Source organism: Dipodomys merriami, unplaced genomic scaffold (assembly GCF_024711535.1).
Source record: "Dipodomys merriami isolate MVZ:Mamm:240054 unplaced genomic scaffold, mDipMer1.0.p SCAF_247, whole genome shotgun sequence".
Taxonomy (NCBI): Eukaryota; Metazoa; Chordata; class Mammalia; order Rodentia; family Heteromyidae; genus Dipodomys; species Dipodomys merriami.
Genome location: NW_027203904.1, coordinates 871,997 through 890,420, shown reverse-complemented (window position 1 = coordinate 890,420; position 18,424 = coordinate 871,997). Strand labels below are relative to the sequence as shown.

Here is an 18,424-nt window from a genome sequence, read left to right as displayed (position 1 = left end):
GCCTGTGTCATTATATGGTGCACACTTAAGATCTCAGCAGCCTTTATTTACATCTTATTATGAGACCAAGGCAGGAACAGTCACAAATCAGGCAGGGGAAGAGAAGATCAGGGTTTTTGAAATAACTGGTATTCAGAAAATTAAACTTGGGGGATGTAAAATGGTAGCATACTTATGTAGAAACTACCATTAAGAAAAAGATGAGAGGGTTGGGAATGTGGATTAGTGTGAGAGTGCTTGCCTAGCATGCAAGAAGTACGGCATTTGATCCCTCTGTAGCACATGCACAGAAAAAGCCAGAATTGGTGCTGTGGCTCAAGTAGTAGAGTGCTAGAAACATTGCCCAGGCCTTGAGTTCAACTCAAGTACAAGTAACTTCTCATCACCAAGGGAAACCCAGGAAGCTCTTGAACATCTGCCCTTTCAGAAGTGGAAGTCAGAGTGTCATAGACTTTCCTGCCCTGCCTGGCTACACCCTGTGATCTTCAGACCTCAGTCTCCTGAGCTAGGGGATGGCTCTTAGCTACTGTTGCTCTGCTAGGTCAGAAGTGTAATGACATTGACAATACAAGTCAATTGTTTATCACAAAGGGCTTGGGGAACATATTAAGCCTTTCAACAATGGGCCTTTCAGAACCCTGCAGGACACAATGTTATAATGCTAGAGTCTGAGAGGCTGGGCAGATGGATCTGCTAAACTTGAACCTTGAGCTCTGACTCCAATTCTGGTGTACATCAGAGTTCATTTTCCAGAGAATGTTCTCCTAATTAGCAAATAGGAAAAGTACTTTGATTAGCTCTCACTTTTTCCCATTGTGTGTCTCAAACTCAAGCTTGGGCACTGTCCCTGAGCCCTTCATCTCAAGGCGAACACACTACCACTTGAGCCACAGTGCCACGTGGGGCCTTTTGGTGGTTCGTTGGTGATCAGATTCTAACAGGCTTTCCTTGCCTAGGCTGTCTTTGAACTGTGGTCTTCAGATCTCAGCCTCCTGAGAAGATAGGGTTCCAGGTATGAGCCACTGACATCTGGCCTATTGGTTTTGCCAGTGCTGGGGCTTGAACTTAGGGGCTGGGTACTGTCTCCATGCTTCTTTTTCTCAAGGCTTGTGCTCTACCACTTGAGCACTCCACAGCTTCTGGCTTTTTCTGAGTTTGTGGCACTGAGGATTCAAACCCTGGCATTCATGCATGCTGAGCAAGCTCTCTACCACTAAGCCACATTCCCAGTCCCACCCTTACAATTTTATCTCTCAACTTGCCTATCCTCAAGGAAAGGCTTCTGAGTATAAATCATCTAAAGAAATCCCTATAGGAAGGTATTAAAGATAAACAAGTCACAGCTCATATTTGAGAGAGACTCTAAACATGTGAAGGCTGTGACAAATGTCTCCATTTAATTTTGTATTAGGTTTCAACACTTAATAAAGTATTAATGAAAAATGAGTCAATGTCCTAAATTATAGTGTGTAATTATATAATAGATGTGCAAAATGTAATAAATATTATGTGTATAATAATACTAATACAATAAACAATAAGTAAATGAAAAAAATTGGAAATACAGAAATACAAAATCAATCATAAAAATCACAGTTTGTAATAAACATACACATGTAAAATGTAACATATATTACACATGTACATAAATATTATTTTCCACTATAAGGACTTAATTTAGAACCTGGGAATTGTACCCTGAATTTCTTTTCCTCAAGGACAGTGAGCTTCCCCTTCACCTACGATGCAAAAGAGTTACCCGGATGGTGAGATCAAATCCCAGCAGTGGCAGAAATACTAACCCCAGTTCCAAGACAGTGAGAATTACTTTTAATAGATGCAATTATGTTTATTCAGTTCCAAACTGAATATTTTAAAAGCAGCAGTGTATAATCTTGTATATCTATTCAGACATGCTTCCCTTACCTGCAAAGTGCTTATCTGAGCTCTAAGTTGTTTCCTTTTTTGTACATTTTTTGTTGAAAAATATTGTATAGAGGGATTACAATTACATAAGCAAAGTAATGAGTACATTTACTATTGAGCACTGTTACCTCCTCCTTTGTTTTCCCCTTGCCATCCCTTCTCTCCCACCTCCACAGCTACCCTCCCACTCCCCAGATGAGGTCAGTGACTTAATTTTTTGTTTTTGGCTAGGCACAGGATTTGAACTCAAGTAGTAGAAACTCTCACCTTCCCTCACATTGCTACAGATTTAGCAAGATCCTGAGTTCAAATCCCGGGCTAGGAAAGAAAACTGGCAGAAATTCCAAACCAGGGGGATTATTTTCAATTTATTTAAATAATTTATTTATTTATTTATTTATTATTATTTTTTTGCCAACCATGGAGCTTGAACTCAGGTTGTGGCAAATATACCTCAACTCTGATTGCCTTAGACTGGACTGCAGCCTCTCACCCATAGTCAATCCTGGGATCCCAGAGGGTTTGCAGGAAGAAAAAAAAAAGTGGGACAGCACAAAAAGTCCCTAGCTGCAGAAGACTGGGGGTTCTACATTATTCTTTTCTTTACAGGGTGACCATCCTGAGTCAGAATGACATGGCTGCAAAGTGGAGCTGAACTGCTATTCCTGAAGGCTGGTGGGCCATCAGGGAAGCCATTGGCCAACCTGTCAAAATAGGCCCTGGGTTAAAAATCTAAGTCCTGACACCTACCAATGGCAGGACATCACAAGACACTCGTTCCTATGCATAGGAACACTGATTGAAAGAGTAGTTCGTGCATCAGTCGAGCCTAAAAGTGGATATAATAATCCTAGGATTCTGACTGATTTTAACTGATAGTTTATTAAGCATGAAAAGAATAATATTACTTCAAAGGCAGTATAATAAATACCTTAGAGTTGGTAGGAATGTAGTAGGCGTCATTCAGTCAGATAGATGGCTCTGGCACTCTATCAATATGTACTAATTGTATACCACCATCTGCCAATCCATTTATCACTGTTTTGGCCAAACCTGGGGCTCCATCTCAGTGCCTGGGAACCACCTCACAGCTTCATTGGCTAGAGGCTGCCGTGCTCACCCTTACCCATTCATGAATTGGGCCTGCTAGGCCCGGAGGTCGGATCCCAGCACTGCCAAAAGTTTAATCTTGGAGTAAGAAGCCAAATGTGACACATGTTTTCCTTTTCTGAGAGAGTCTTGGGTGTCAGGCATTATAGTGAACACATCTACAAATCTAGATGCTATGTGATAGGAAGTAAACAATGTAATAAACCATATAGGGCTCAAAGAGTCAATAAAATAAATGGTAAATAAATGAATAAAACAAGAAATGAAATGAATAACCATACCAAACATGATATTGTCTGACTATATGGAAGTATAAATCCTGTCTTTAAAATGTAAATAAAATGATATAAGGAGTATTCTTTGCAGGACTGAGGCTTGAATTCAGGCCTAGGAACAGGCCTGACTTTCTTGACTTCAAGTATGGTGTGATTCCCCTAGCCCCACAGTGCTGCCTATTTACCCAGATCTTGAGTTCATATCCCAGGCCTGGCAGAAAAAATGGCACGAATTGCAAAACAGGGAGATAAATAATTGTTTTAAAAATTTTTTAAATTGTTTTAATTTTTTAATTTAATTTTTTTGTTTGTGACAGCTCTGTCTCAGCTTACATCACACTAACCTGGGGTGTAGCTTCCAGAACCAATGCCGATCCTGGAATCCTAAGACCTGATGTCTGACAGGAAAACAAAATGAAAATGACAGTAAAAAAATCCGCAAGCCGTACATGGTAGGCGGTTTCTTGGCTATGGTTCCTTGCAAGGTGACCATCCTATGTCTGAATGACATGGATGCCACGCCCAGGTGACCTGTCATTGCTCAAGGCTGGCAGACTGTCAGGAAAGCCATAGGCCAACACTGCAACACAGGCCCTGAGTTCAAATCCTGGTCCTGGCACCTACCAATGGCAGGAGATCCCAAGATACTCCTGCCTGCGCTTAGAAATTCCGAAGGAGGGGCTGGGAAAGTGGCTCAGTGGTAGAGTGCTTGGGTTGCATGCCTGAGGCCCTGGGTTCGATTCCTCAGCACCACATAAGCAAAAAGAAGAAAGCCAGAAGTTGCGCTGTGGCTCAAGTGGTAGAGCACTAGCCTTGAGCTGAAGAGCTGAGGGACAGCACCAAGGCCCAGAGTTCAGGCCCCATGCCTGCAACCCCCCCCCAAAAAAAAAGAAAGAAATTCCAATGGAATGGTATGCAACTCATGATTGAATAGTTCGTACAGCAGTCTGGACTCAAATTAGATGCAATAATCCTAGGACACTGATTGAACTTAATTAATGGTTAATTAGGCATGAAAAGAATAATACTCCTTCAATGGAGGCATAATAACTACCTAAGACTTGGTAGGAATGTAGCAGATGTCATTGAATTCTAGATACATGGCTCTGGCACTCTGTACTATTATGTATTTATTGGTGTACTACCACCTGCCTATCCATGTATGGCTATTTTGGCCCGCCCTGGGGCTCAATCTCAGAGGTTGCCAAAAATTTCCTCCTGGAGTAAGAAGCCAAGTGTGACACCTGTTTTCCTTTTCTGTGAGAGTGCGGGGTGTCAGGCATGATGGAGAACAAGTCTGCAAATCTAAATGCTATGTGATAGGGTGTAAACAATGTAATACATGGTTAGGTGTCATCACAGTCAATAAAATAAACGGTAAATAAATGAATAAAACAAAAAGTACAATGAATAACCACACCAAACATGATATAGACTGAACACCTGTCTGGAAGTTCAATCCTATCTTTAAAATACATGTGAAGACTACGTTTTCCGAGGTTGGGGCCTGAATTCAGGCCTAGGGAAGAGGCCTGACTTTCTGATCTTCAAGCATAGAGAACTTCCCCTTCACGCAGAGTGCAAGAGTTACCCAGACCCCAAGTCACATCCCAGGCCTTGCAGACAAAAAAATAGCACACATTTCAAGCCAGGTAGCTTCATTAGCATTTTTCATATTTTTTAAAGTTCACTTTAAGGTTCACCTGTATTTGATACATTTTGATTTTATAACATGAGAGTTTTTTAAAAAGGGGTTTAAACGTTTACATTTCAGCATAGCACATTGGTGTTTCTATTTTGAACATCTGCCATGAAGAGTGAGAATGAAAATGAGTACATCATTCCTCCCTAGAGGGACAGTTGATGTTATTTCTATTTAGAGTTATTTCTATAACTATAAACTCTCTGCAATTGCATCGTGTGAGTTTTCCTCAGTGCCTACCACAAAATACAGTAGGAGAGTTCTCATACCACAAAAGGTTGGGTTTCTGAATGAATACTAATTCTGTGAGGACAGTAGGTACTTGTAAGCATTTTGGGAATAAAGTGAATTATAAATTGAAAAACAAAAACATTGGGACTGGGATGTAGCTCAGTATTGGAGTACTTGCCTAAAGAGCATAAGACCGTGGAAGAAAAGGAAGGCAAGTTTCCTAAAGCTCAGAAGGTTAGAATTTTATGATCCATACGAACAAACTTCTTTCTTCTTTTTTTTTTTTTTTTTGTCGGTGGTGGGGCATGAACTCTAGGGTTCGCTGCCCACCTTCAGCTCTTCAACTCATGGCAAGTGCTCTAATGCTTGAGCCACAGTGCCATTTCCGGTTTATTGGACATAAGGGTCTCACGGACATTCCTGCCCAGGCAGGCTTTGAACTCCCATCCTCAGATCTCAGCCTCCTAAGTAGCTAGGATTATAGGTGTGAGCCACTGTCACCTGGTGCATGAACAAACTTATTAAAGATTGATTCTGAGGAAAGGAACTTGGAATACACTTTTAATATATATAATTTATAAAGCCATGGTTAAGGCACTAATTCAGAAGTATTTATTCATTGGCTAGTTTTTTAGTTTATTTAAAGATATATATATATATATATGCGCATACATTTTTAATATATCTACAGATATTATTAAAACATAGCTTTGAAGTGTACCTAAAAGCATATGTGCTCATGTAAAGTTATACAACTGTACAAGCTTGATTTTTTATTTTCAGTTTGTTGGTGCCATAAATTAGGTGGGATGTGTGTACTGTTGTTTTGTTGTCTGTTTTTGGAAGATTTCTCTCTGCTTTCTTCCCCTATCCACCTCTCTCTGCACTTTAATTCAGCTTGCTCTTTCTTGGCTTGATTGTTCATAGCTGATTTTCTACCACTTCAGCTATACCTGTAGCCTTGCTTTTTGCCAGTTAATTGGAGATGTCGTTTCTCAGGCTTTTCTGCCTGGATTGGCTTTAAAATTTCGTCTTCCAGTTCTCACCTCTTGAGTAGCTGGGATTAAAGATGTGAGCCACTGGGGTGCCTAGGGATGAATTCGACTTTGGTTGGTGTATTCTTTCTGTTTTTCTAAGCATGGGATCATCTACTATAGAATTTCTGTGAATGTCCTGGGTCTGAAGTAAGGTATATAATACATATGCTAATCTGTATAGTTCTCATAAGATGTAATCAATTTAATACATGTTATAAGTGTAATAATAGTCAATATAAATAATGAATGAATGAATAGTGCAAGAAATAAAATACATACACAGTAAAATAATATGCGGTAAACATAAGTATGTTGATATTAATCATTATTTCAAATGTGGATGAATATTACTTTAACAGGACTGGGGATTGAATTCAGGCCTAGGGAAGAGGCCTGAATTGTTTGTCTTCAAAGATGGTGAGTTTCCCCATCCCCCACAGTGCATTAGATTTACCCAGACTCTCAGTTCAAATGCCAGGCCTTAAAGGAAAAATAAAAGTTTTGAATGCCAAGCTGGGGAGCTTCATTAGTATTTTTACAATTTTTTTTCGTGGGGCTTGAGCTCTGGCCTTGGGCACTGTCCATGCACTCTTCAGCTCAAAGCGAGTGCACTACCGCTTGAGCCACAGCACCACTTCTGGTTTTCTAGTGCTTTATTGGAGATAAGAGTCTCATGGGCTGTACAGCCTGGGTTGGATTGAACCACAATCCTAAGCCTCTTGAGTAGCTAGAATTACAGGTGTGAGCCACCGGCGCCCAGATATTTCTAATATTTTAAAATTTTATTGATTGATTGATTGGTTGCCAATCACGGGGCTTGCACTGAAGTTGTGGCAACACTGCCTGAGATTCCATCACCCTAGGCTGGGATGGTGCAGCCTCTGGACTCACGGCCGATCATGGGATGGTACGCCTCAGGGGCTGACAGGAAAACAAAATGAAAACAGCACCAAAAAAAACCCGCGATCTGTGGATGGTCGGCGGTTTCTTGGTTTTCCTTCCTTGCATGGTGACCATCCTGGTTTCAAATGACATGGCTGCAACCTGTAGGTTACCTGGCACTGCTGAAGGCTGGCAGGCTGGCAGCGAAGCCATAGGCCAACCTGGACACCTAGGTCCTGAGTTTGAATCCCGGTCATGCCACTTCCAAAGGGCTGGGGAGCCTAAGAATCTATTGCCTTTCCATAAGAGCACCAGAGGACTGTGAACAATGTCATGGTTTGATGAGTAGTTCATCAATCAGTCTAGCAGAAAATTAGACCCAATAATCACAGGACACCGACTGATTTTAATTCATAGTTCATTATGCACTAAAAGAATACTATTGATTAAATGGAGTCCTCACTAAAGACCTGAGAATCCGTAGGAGCGTAGTATGTATAATTGAACACTAAATAGATATTTCTGGCAGTATGTAAGTATCTAAATTTATATTTACTTGTATAGCATCATCTGCATAGAACATTTTTGCTATTTTGGCCAAACCTGGAACTCGACCCCAGGTCTTCAGATCCACTTGGCACCTGCATGGGCTAGATGCTGCCATGCTGACACTCACCCCTTCATGAATTGGGCCTCCTAGTCCCTCAGTCAAGGTCCCATCATTGCCAAAGTTTCTTCCTGGTGTAAGATTCCATGTGTGACACCTGTTTTCCTTTTCTGTGCAAGTGCTGGGTTTTAAGTATGATGTGCATGTTATGTATTCAAAGCTATATGCTATGGAATAGATTGGAACAAATGTAATAAATGTTATAGGTGTACTCACAGTCCATAAAATAAATGCTAACTCAATCAATCAATTAATAATAATAAAATATAATGAATCACTCCAACAAACATGATTTAAAATGAATATAGCGATATAACTCCAATATTTAAAATGTCTATAAATGTTTTGTTTTTCAGTACTGGTGCTTGAATTCAGGCCTAGGGAAGAGTTGAGAAGTGCATGCATGATTCACATAGGAAATGATAGGTAAGATCTGAATTAAGACTGCATGAAGTGTGACAATAATAATTACATTCAGGAAATTGACGAATTGGGAAAGATCCAAGAATTGGTAGTCACATGGAAGATAGGATTCCAACACAGCTCACCACATCTCCTACTCTATACAAACAGGCCTTTATTAGCATATTAATTTCAGCTTATGAATGGATGAATATGGTGCTCCACCCCCACCTCAGGGCTAGATCTCACGTCCTGTGTATGGCCTACCTCCTTAGTGGCTCACAAGCTGGTGTGCTCATGTTGACCCATTTGGCAGTTGGTTCTGCTAGGCCCTGAGTTCTACTTCTAGCATTGCCAAAAGTTTCATCCTGATGTGAGATGCCAAACCTTGCAGATGTTTTCCTATGCTGGGTCCTGGGTCGCAGCTAGGATATAGAAAGCATAGGAAACTCTATACCCATTGGAATAGGTTGTCATCCATGTGAGCACAGTTATATATTTCCTCCTATACTCAATAAAATACACAATACATAGATGAATAAGACACAAAATAAAAAGATTAACTGAAAACCAGGTGCATGCCACATCGTTATGTAAATAGAGATCCTATGTTTAAAAGAGGTGGGCTTGTCCAGTGCTGGGGCTTCCTTTGCATGGTGACAATTCTGGGTCCAAACATGGCTGCCTGCAGAATGAAGGTGACCTGACATGGCTGAAAGCCTGCTGGTTTTTTGGGGTGCCACAGGCTAACCAGACAATGGAGGTCCCGAGGATGAATCCCAGTCAGCCCTTTTACTATGAGAGAACTGCTGGAGATCCTGGGACACTGGTTTCTGGGCCTAGGAAGGGTCCTGGAATGCAATCAATCTTATCTTTGAATGAGTAGTTCCTGCTTGATGTGAGTAGGAAATGATAGGCAAGATTCATGGGATATTGATTATTTTTAATGAAGAATTGATGAAGCATGACCATAATCATCACAGTTATGAAATGGAGGCATCGGGGAAGATCCAAGCATTGGTAGTCACAAGGTAGATCCCATCACAGGTCTCCATCTCTTCTACACTATAAAAATATGTACTTATTTGCATACTAACTTGCACTTACAAATGCATGACTATTTTCCCCCCTCCTAATCCCCTTCTCCCAGGGCTGTATCTCAAGTCCTAGAACTGGCCTACCTCCTTAGTGGCTCACAAGCTGGTGTGCTCACTTTTGCCCATTCACCAATTGGGCCTGCTAGGCCCTGAGTTTGTATCCCAGCACTGCCAAAAGATTATCCTGATGTGAGAAGCCTATCGATCCATCTGTTTTCCTGTCCTGAGAAAGACCTGGGTCTCAGGGAGGACGGAGATTACTACATAGGCAACCCTATACCCAAAGGAGTGGGTTGCCATCCATGTCAGCACAGTTATATCTGTCATCATAATCAATAAAATACACATTGCATCCAAGCATAAGACACAAAATAAAGAGAACGAGTACACTGAATGCAAGATGCCACCCATCCATGTATGATAATATAGATCCTGTACTTAAACGATGAATTCATGATTATATTGATCCTCCCTTCCAGGGCTCAGTCTCAGAACCTGGGTACATCCTAGCTCCATAGTGGCTCACAGGCTGGTGTGCTCAAATTGACCCAATTCACCAATTGGGCCAGCTAGGCCCTGAGTTCAAATCCCAGCACTTGCGAAAGATTCATCTTGATGTGAGAAGCGCATCGATCCACCTGTTTTCCTGTCCTGTGAAAGTCCTGGGCCTCAGCCAGGATGGAGAATGGTATATAGGCAACTCTATAGCCATGGGAATAGGATGTCATCCATGTCAGCACAGATATACCTGTCACCATACTCAATAAAATAAACAATACATCCATGAATAAGACTCAAAATAAAAAAAAGATAACTACATTGAATGCAAGATGCATACCAAACCTGTATGTAAATAGAGATCCTATATGTAAAAGAGTTGGGCTTGTTATTTTGTCCAGTGCTTGGGCTTCAAATCAAGCCCTGGACCAGGCCTGACATTCTAGTCTTCAAGGATGGTGAGCTTCCCCTTCTCCCACAGTGCAATGGGGTTACCCAGACCTGAGTTTAAATCCCAGCTCTAGCAGTATCACAGTGTGAGTTCTTAGCTAGGGTGCTTCATTCATAATTTTTTATTTATTTATTTTTATGCCAGAGCCGGGCCTTGAACTCAAGTCATGGCAACTCTGCCTCAGCTCTGATCATCCTAGGCTGCAGCCTCTGGACCCACAGACCTCGGACCCTAAGATCCAGGGGCTTGCTGGAAAAATAAAAGCCCCGAGGGGGAATAAAAGCGGTGGAAAGTTCCACCTGGCACTTTTACATTTATTTTCCTTTGCATGCTGACCATGCAGGGTCCAAACACGGTGGCCTGCAGAGTGAAGGTTACCTGGTGTGGCTGATGGCCTGTTGGCCATCAGAAGAGTCAGAGGCCGACCCAGCAACGTAGGCCCCGGGGTCGAATCCTGGTCAGCCCCCATGCATTGAGGGAATGGTGGGAGATTCTGAGATACTCATTTCCAGACCTAGGAAGAGTCATGGAATTCGATGGATCTCATCTTTGAATGAGTAGTTCCAGTTTGATGCTAGTAGGAAATGATAGGCAGGACTTATGGGGTATAGATTATTTTTAATGAAGAGCTGATGAAACATGGCCATAATCATCACAGTCATGAAATGGAGGCATTGGGGAAGATCCAAGAATCATTAGTCACAAGGTAGACTGGATTCCATCACTGGTCGCCATCCTACTCTATACAAATATGTACTTATTTACATACTACCTTTAGATTATGAAAGGATGACTGTTGTGCTCCCCTTCTCCGCCCTGCCCCACGCCCACGCGGGGCTCAATTTCAGGTCCTGGGAATGGCCTCGCTCCTTAGTGTATCACAGTCTGGTGTGCTTACCTGGACCCATTCGCCTATTGGTCCTGCCATTCCCCGAGGTCAGATCCCAGCACTGCCAAAAGATGAATCCTGATGTGAGAAGCCAATCGTTGCACCTGTTTCTCTGTCCTGTGAAAGTCCTGGGTCTCAGCTAGGATGCAGTATGCTATATAGGCAACTCTATATTCATGGGAATCAGTTGCCATCCATGTCAGCACAGTTATAGCTGTCATCTTATACAATAAAATACAAAATGCATCCATGACTAAGGCACACAATAAAAAGAATAACTACACTGAATGCATGATGCATTCCACATCCCTATGTAAAGAGAGATCCTATGTATAAAGTAGGTGAGCATATGATTTTTGCCAGTGCTCGGGCTTCAGTTCAGGCCCTGAGACTAGGCCTGACCTTGTAGTCTTTAAGGATGGTGAGCTTCACTTTCCCCCACAGTGCAACAAAGTTACCCAGTCCTGAGTTGGAATCTCAGAGGTGGCAGAAAAATGGTGAGAATTCTGAGCCAGGGTGTGTTATTGTTATTATTATTATTATTATTATTATTATTATTATTATTATTATTATTATTATTATTATTATTGCCAAGCATGGGACTTGAACTCAGTTCATGACAACTCTGCCTCAGCTTCGATCACCTCAGGCTGGTGGGCTCCCATGGGCCTGTAGCCGATCCTTGGATCCTAGGCTCTAAAACTTTGCAGGTAAAACTGACAGAAAAATGACAGGAAAAGATGACAGAAAAATGAGAGAAAAAATGTGGCAGGATAGATTTTTTATATTTTCTTGTTTTGCACGGTGACCATCCTGGGTCTGAATTACACGGCTGCAAATGGTACTTCACCTTGCATTGGAGAAGGCTAACGGCCCATCAGGGAAACCATAGGCCCATGCGGCAAAATAGGCCCTGAGCTTGAATCCTGGTCCTGACACCTACCAGTGCGGGGAGATCCCAAGATACTTGTTCCTATGCATGGGAATAACAATGAAATGTTAGCAAACGCATGATTGAATGAGAAGTTTCTGCGTGTATTGGTCAAGTCCAAAATTAGAGGCAGTGATCCTAGGACAATGATTCATCTTAATGAATGGTTAATTAAGCATGAAAAGAATACTATTCCTTCAATGGTGGCATAATAAAGTCCTAAGAGTTAGTAGGAATGTAGTTGATGTCATTGAATATTAGGTAGATATCTCTGCCACTATGTACAAATATTTTTTTTTTGTTGTTCTACCACCTGTCTATCCATGTATGGCTATTTTGTCCACTCCTGCAGCTCAATCTCAGGGTCTGGAAATGCCCTGGCAGCTTCATTGGCTAGAGGTTGCAGTTTTGACACACCCATTCAGGGTCTGAATTGGGTCTGCTAGGCCCTGAGTTCAGATCCCAGCACTGCCAACAATTGGATCATGGAGTAAGAAGCTGAGTGTGATAGCTGTTTTCCTTTTCTCTGAGAGTCCTGGGTGTCAGACATGATGGAGAACACATGTGCAAATCTAGATACTATGTGATGGGTTGTCATCAATATCATGAATGGAATGTGTGTCATCAGAGTCAATATAAAATCTCATATCTAAAATATACTGGGAACTCAGAAAATTAAATCGCCCAACAACAAATCCTCAAAGAAACAATTGCCCAATAAAAGAGTGGGCAAAAGACTTAAAGAGAAACTTCTCTGAAGAGGAAAGATGCATGGCCAATAGACACATGAAGAAATGCTCAACCTCCCTAGCCATAAAAGAAATGCAAATCAAAACAATATTGAGATACCACCTCACACCAGTTAGAATGCCTATAATCAAGAACTCTAATAACAACCGATGCTGGAGGGGATGTGGACAGAAGAGAACCTTACTGCATTGTTGGTGGGAGTGTAAACTTGTTCAACCACTTTGGAAAGTAGTATGGAGGTTCCTCAAAAGACTTCACATAGAACTCTCCTATGACCCAGCAATTCCACTTTTGAGCATTTACCCAAATGTTTACAAACAAGACCACACTAAAGCTACCAGCACGACTATGTTTATTGCAGCACTATTTACTATAGCTAAGATATGGAACCAACCCAGATGCCCCTCAGTAGATGAATGGATCAAGAAAACGTAGTATATATACACAATGGAATTCTATGCCTCCATCAGAAAGAATGACATTGCCCCATTTATTAGGAAATGGAAAGACTTGGAAAAAATTATATTAAGTGAAGTAAGCCAGGCCCAAAGAAGCATAGGTCCCATGGTTTCCCTTATTTGCAATATCTAGTATATGTCTGGGTCAAGCAGAATAGGTCAGATAAGGTGATGTTAGGGAAATGAACCCTAAGATATGTACTCAAATGATTTTTCTCTCTCTTGTGATTGTTTCTAACACATGTATAATATTATTTCTTTGTTGCTTTGTACGTCCCTCTCCCACAGTATAACACCTGCTTTCACTGTATTTGATGTCGGTATAATTTGTGGAGGGGAACCGGAAAAATTAATCGTTTAAATAGGGATACAGGTGGACCCATTGCAGCAATGAGATGTACAAGTCGTTATGTCAAAAATGAACTTTACAACATTGGTGCAGGGGGAGTGCGGGGGAGGAGCAGGGAGGATTGGTTGGGGGGGTGAGAGGGAACATGGGAAGGGATGGGAAGTGGAAACAAAGAAGGAGGCTACAATGCTTGATATGAAATGTACTCATTATCTTGCCCATGTAATTGTATCCCCTATGTACAGTATTTTCACAATTAAAAAATGGAAAATAAATGAATAAAACAAAAATACAATAAATAACCAATACAAACAGGACATGGACTGAAAATCTATATGTAAATAGAAATCTTACCTTTACAATATATATAAATAGAATTTTTCCAGGGCTGGGACTTTAATTCATGCCTAGGGACCAGGCCTCACTTTCTTGTCTTCAAGCATGGTGAGCTTCCCCTTCGTCCACAGTGCTTCAGAGTTACCCAGGCCTTAAATTCAAAATCAAAGGTAGGAGAAACAGCGTGAATTGCAAGCCAGGGAGCTAATTTTTTTCTGCTTTTTTGCTTTTTTTGCCAAGCATGGTCTTGAACTCAGGTCATGGTAACCGTGCCTCAGCTTTCATCACCATAGGCTGGGGTGCAGCCGCTGGAAACACAAGCTATCCTGGGATCCTAGAACTTCAGGCCCTGTGCAACGGGGGAATTGCACAGAAAAAAGTGGCAGGATGGCATTTTTACATTTTCTTACTTTGCAGTATGGCCATCTGGGTCTGAGTGATCTGGCTCCAAAACATACTTCACCTTGCATTGCTGAAGGCTTGCAGGCTACTGAGGAAGCCATAATCCCGAACAATGATTAGCCAAGCACCAGTGGCTCTCACCAGTCCTCCTTGATACTTACAAGGCTGTGATAGGAGGATCATGGTCAAAGTAACCCTAGGCAGGAAAGTCCTTGAGACACCTGTCCAACCTCAATGCCAACAAAGCCAGAAGTAGAGCTGTGTGGCTCCAGTGGTAGAGGGCTAATCTTGAGCAAGAACACCTCATGGACTGTGACCAGATGCTGAGTTCAAGGTCCAGGACTGGCAAAAACAGACATACACAACAATCTGTGCAGCCATCTGGCTAAAGCAGGTCTCCCTCTTGTCCCCAACTGGATTGGACAGACTTTCCTGGTAAAGGAGCTGCTGTCATGTTGACTAGGCCCACTTGGTCTGCATCCCAGGATTCCAGGCACACCCCCATTTTTTCATCGTTCTTTTTCACCAATGGGATCCAAGAATAGTGGACATGCCCATATTACATGCTTCCCAGTAGCACCTGGAATCCCTCTGTTGGGTGACACCACTATCAGCAGTTGAGGAATGTAGAGGTCGCTGAGTGGTGAGCAAGAGACTCCAGGTGACTTTGAGGTAGAGTAGGAAACGATGTCCTAGTCAGTGAGTGGGAGAATAGAAGATTTTCTAGAGCCTGGGAATGTAGCCAGCCCAACTTTCCCGTCCTGGCGCTCAGATGTCTGAAACAATAAGAATCAATGAGAGAACTGTGGGCAAAAAGCTGCCACAAGAACACCAGCAGTATCCTCCCGACAGACCTGAAACATTCAAAAAAACAAAGAACATGAAAAAGGGAGGGATCCCCAAGACAAACACCACTGGGGAGCGAGATTGTATGGAGAGTCCAGCGAAAGGTGATGCCGACCATGGGCCTACCCTGCCTTTGGACTCAGTCACAGCCACCAGGGTCCAGAGTGTCAAGGGTCCCAATCCCACCAAGGATCCACAGAGATGCTACCTGCATATGATGCCCACCCTGGACCACAGAAAAGAAGAAACCAGGCACTCTGTGCCAATATCCAACCACTGAAGTAGGGAGACAGACCCGCAGGGTCAATGGGAGTAAGAGAGGGAGAAGATAGACCAGATACATGCAGCACCAAAAATGGAGGTAGAAATCCAAAAGGCACCCATACAGTGGTTGGTTTCGGCAGAAAGCGATTTACAATGTGCACTGGCCCAAGTGCAGTAGGCCGCTGATGACAGAGAAAGGGAGCATGAAGCTCTCACCAGCTGCCTACAAGCTACAGAGTGGGGTGTGGCAGAGCTGGAGATAGTGGCTTCTCTGGTCACTGCTGCAAAGGAGAAGACCAAAATGTTCCTCAAACAGCTGAATGATGTGATCCTTCAGCTCGAGGAAAATACCAGAAACTTTGATGACCTGGAGCAAGTGAACACAGAGTTGCAGCAGAAGGTGGAAGTGCTGTAGGTACAGAGGAGCAACATGAAGAAGAGAATATGCAAGTTCCAACAAGCGCTGGAGGGCATTAGGTACTGAAGATGGAGTTGAATAACCTGGAGGAACAACTTCATATCCAGGTCCAGGAAAACCAGTCTCCGTCTTCAGAACGTGGAGCAGTAGGAGCAACTGCAGAGACTGGAGGAGAAAGCCTAGGATCAGCAGGAGACCCCTGAGACCCCACGATGTGCATGTGTGTGGGATAGACAACCGGAGGAAAAGCTGGCCCTGCTGTGGGACACTCTCCACCGGATGAGTAGTGAGAAGGAGGAGCTTGCCAGCATCCTGGACACAAAGCAGCAGATGAAGAAACATCTGCGGGAGCAGTAGGACTGCTCAGAGAAGAAGATAGAGAAATGGATAGTGGTGGCTGAGAGAGAGAGAGCCAAGCAGCTCAGGAGCAGCAGGAGCAGTCCCTGGGCCAGTGCAGGAGTTCAGAACCTCCTGTGAATGGCACATTGTCTCCAATGAGCGATTGTGGTCTGAGAAGGAGGCCCTGCAGCAGCACTTAGAGAGGCAGATCCAGCTGCTGGAGCAGCTGATGCAAGTGAAGGGCTCAACAAACTGGAGGGACCAGGTGGTGTCCCCGAAGTGGCAGGACACTCTCAAGTGCCTGGAAGCCACCAGATCACAGGAGGAATGCCTGCAAGCCCAGCTGAGCTTCCTGGCTTTCCCTGGGGAAGGGGAAGGGATGAGCCCTGGAGAAGCAAAAGGTAACGAGGTGAATCCCCCCCACCCCATGTGACCATCACACAGGATGGAGAGGTTCCCCAGACCAAGAGTGACATGGCTCTGAGAGTGCTCTTGGAGGATGAGATCCACAGGGGGAAACTCCTGACCCAAGAATGGTGGGCTAGCTTCAGGCACCCCATGGCCAACCCAGCAGCTCAGTGCCAGACTGAGCTGGAGCCACAGACCCTCATCCATGACCTGCCTGATGAGGTGGACTTCCAGAGTCCAGCAGGTGAGCTCCAGCATTGATGCAGCCAGCTTTTGGCACACATCCAAACTATCAAGGAGTCCCTCATGGTGTGTAAAAAGCAGATGTTGTTCCTGAATGAGCTATGTTGGGAAAAAGCCCAGTGCATGCACTGGCTGTCTCAGGAGAAGATCGAGAAGAGGAGAGTGTTGAGGAGCTGCTGTCACTCCTAGTCAGGGAAAGCACAGACAGCAGTTTCCAGATGCCAGCACAGGCTGAGCCTCCCATCCCCCTCCCCAACACTGCTTCAGAAGCAACTTGAAGACAGCATGGAAACTGCCAGAGGAGAGGTCAGTGTTCCCGACCCCATAGTGGATTCCCCCAAGGAGCAGGTCCTGCCCCAGATGCCCCACATCCAGATCTGCCCACAGCTTCCAGGCTCAAGTGAGGAGTGCTTTCTCACTTTCTCCGGTAGACTGATGTAGATGACGACTCTCTATGTGACATACTGACTCTCAAAAGCGTTAGCCACCAGAAGTAGGTGACCAAGTGGCTTTCTCTCAGGCCTCCATCTGCCGGGCAACGGGAAGGTTAAACTGGGGGTAGGGTAGGGCAGAGGCTGAAGGGAGTTGGCCCAAACTCAAGGGACATCTAATGGCCTATTGGTGGCCCATTGGTGACTTCTGGCATGCTAGGCAAACACTCTACCACTGATCCACATTCTCAGCTAGGATGATTTTTCCCCCTCCCAAACCCATATGGCCATTCCTCAGATAAATAGGAAGTAGGGGCTAGGATGAATATGAAGCACAAGTCTGGTTCAACCCAAAATATTCCCCTGCCCCCTCTTCCCACACCCTGAGTTGAAGTTTTTCTTCTACCATTGAGGGATGAGAGAGGGAGAGGGGAGTCCCAAGAAAATACCAACAACAGTGGCCCCCTAGTCCCACATCCTTCCCCACACAAGTGGTCCTCCAGATTCCAATCTTACCTGACTCAATGTGAAGTCTACACTGTCTCCCCACCACTGCAAGGGTCAGGATGAAATAAAAGTCAGCCCAGGCCTCAGCCCACACCCAAAGTGGAAGCTCCTAGTCCCAGACCTACTTCCACCTCTGACTGCCCCTAGTTAGGCCACACCCACCACTCACCACTATGATGGTGGTGATGACCTCATGGATGGATTCCAGGAAGAAGGTCTATGGCAAAGAGCAGAAGCATCAGGGTGAGCAGGGCAGAAGGAGGTGGGGTGATTGCTCTGGGATCTTCCTTGGAGCCCTCCCATCCAGCCAGAACCATGCTGACCCAAAGCACGAACAAGGCCAGGGGGTGAGACGATGGAGGAGCACAGGATTAAAGGAGGTACTGCTTTGTCTTGGAGGACTTGATTAATTCCAATTATAATTAATTCCAATTACATTTGGCCCATGCCAATCCCAAAGACATCATGCAATGCCTCTCCGTGTTGTTGTTGGTCATGAAGGCTGTCCCTGAGCTCTTTTTCTCAAGGCTGGCACTCTACCACTTGAGCCACAATGCCATTTTTGTTTTCTGATG

The 18,424-nt window shown here is 43.7% G+C and overlaps 1 long non-coding RNA gene across 1 annotated transcript; it reads right to left on the bottom strand.

Moving 5' to 3' along the window:
• Positions 1–11,972: 11,972 nt before the first annotated feature.
• LOC138836035 (uncharacterized) lies at positions 11,973–17,953 on the bottom strand. The gene is made up of 4 exons (XR_011374874.1): positions 17,859–17,953; positions 14,974–15,169; positions 14,010–14,142; positions 11,973–12,140 (listed from the first exon to the last, which is right to left on the bottom strand). It is a non-coding gene; the product is annotated as an uncharacterized lncRNA (long non-coding RNA).
• Positions 17,954–18,424: the final 471 nt, after the last annotated feature.